Consider the following 1,991-nt stretch of genomic DNA (forward strand, 5'->3'; position numbering starts at 1 on the left):
AACCTAACCCCGTACCTCTGGCTTTCCAGGCGCACAGCTTGACCGCTACACTACCGGTGCCCAGTCGGTGCTCAATCGGTACATATAGCCCAGTCGTCGTATCATCGTATTTAGCTATCCAATCCAGTCACCGGGACTGGACCTCCATGCTATCGTCACCAACTGCAGCCCGCTCTGCGTTCATACTGGGCCATGCGCTTAGTGTTGGTTATAAATGACATCCTTTATATGTTTCGCCTAGTTGTCCCCAGAACTTGCGTCAAAAAAGACTAAACTGCATTACAAGTACCGAGCCAAGCACCAGTAGCGGCGGAAGGTCTGCTGACCCGCCATTGACAGGACACCGAGAACGTCATCCCGTCACGCGCTAGTTGTCGTCAAACCAGTACTCAGTCGTGCCAGAGTCTCCGCGGCGGGCCAGCCCGCCGTGAAGTAGGGTGTTTGAAGCTGCCTCGGACGACTGTTGGCACGCAGCGGCCCGCATCATTTTGTTCTATGCGGACAAGCAGCCCGGTCGGCCGTACTTCAGCTCCTGCCGACGTGCTGCAGCGCCTCCAGAACTCCTAACCTTCGCACTGCGCTCAGTCCTCGCAGGCGCAGTGAGCCGCCCCTGGGCAGGACGCGTGCATTTCAGGAAACGTTCAGGTCTCTACGTTCAGACGCCTGGCTGGGGCTAGGCGCACGCCTGTCGGTCACAAGTGAATTCTTAGATATGACAGTAGATGCCGCTGAATGTACCGGACAAGCAGCCTCTCGTGGGCAGGACGAATCTGGTACTCTGGTCTCTCGACTCTCGAACCTGGCGCTTTGGCATTATGGGCATGAGGGGCTCAGCAACAGCGGCACTGCGACGAAACCGCGGAACATGAAGAACAAACGTGTCGCGTGGGAGCCTCCTTTGGCGCCTTAGCATTAGGATAATGCAGGGCCTCGCAGTGGCGTTAATGCAGCTCAGTTTTGAAGTGGTGAACAACCCCCAGTGACAAATCTGTGAGGGCTGAAAAGCGTCGAACTATTCCAGGGCCGGCGGGTGGGGGGGGGGGGGGGATGACGGAGCCTCTAAAAACTGAAGCGGACCGACCGTTTTCGTGGAATTTGGCGTGATTGTATTTCGCGTTCATTTTCCAATACTTTTGCCTGGCTTCGCGCATATCTTCCACGTTCGTTGGTACGCCCGAAATACATTTGTATGCACGCTGTGGCAGCGGGCCAGTGCGGGTTGGTTCTCCAGAACCGCTTTGGTGTCGAGCAAAATTTATGTTTTTGGCAGCTAGGCCAGTAAGTAAAGCTACAATCTCTTCCTGCTGGATTTTGCGACTGCGTAGTGGCGCAACACTACACTACACTACACCACAAGTGCGCAATTTTACACAACGTCGCACTAAGGTCGTCAAAGGATTTTGCCATCCAACAACCCAATCCTTTTTGGAAAGGTAGGCTGCTTGACCCAGTGATATATCATTGGCTCCAAACACGCCGTCACCCCTACCCCACATCACGCTAATTTGACATCTGCATCCATATGAGCTGATGTCAAATTGCAGCACCCACACGCTGCACCGTCGAACACGCCGTCAGCATCAGTACAACCTCGGAGAGCACCAGTAATGGATAAGTGTCAGGAGTGATTGGGGTGATGGGCAAGTGCTGCAAGTCTCCCACTCACACTCTCATCATCCTCCCCTTTCCCCACACACTCACTCCACGATACGGCTTTCACCGTCCAGACGCGCGCGCACGTGCGCCCCCCCCCCCCCCGCCCTCCTGAGACAAAACGCCTGCCTCACCAGCCGCACCGCGGCTTGTCAAAGTGGCGACGGCACCCGCTGGCGTAAACCTTGCGGAAAAGTCGTTTCCCTAACGCGTGGAACGCTGCGGTCATCACCCGTCTGGAATGCGTGCATCGACGGCAGTGCGCTGTGATCACTGGGGATATTCATGGGAACACGCGCCCGCGGTGTCCCCCGGCGGGAAATTCGTCCACAAGCTGC

This window comes from Pollicipes pollicipes, unplaced genomic scaffold (genome assembly GCF_011947565.3).
Source record: "Pollicipes pollicipes isolate AB1234 unplaced genomic scaffold, Ppol_2.1 Scaffold_7231;HRSCAF=8579_pilon_pilon_pilon, whole genome shotgun sequence".
Taxonomy (NCBI): Eukaryota; Metazoa; Arthropoda; class Thecostraca; order Pollicipedomorpha; family Pollicipedidae; genus Pollicipes; species Pollicipes pollicipes.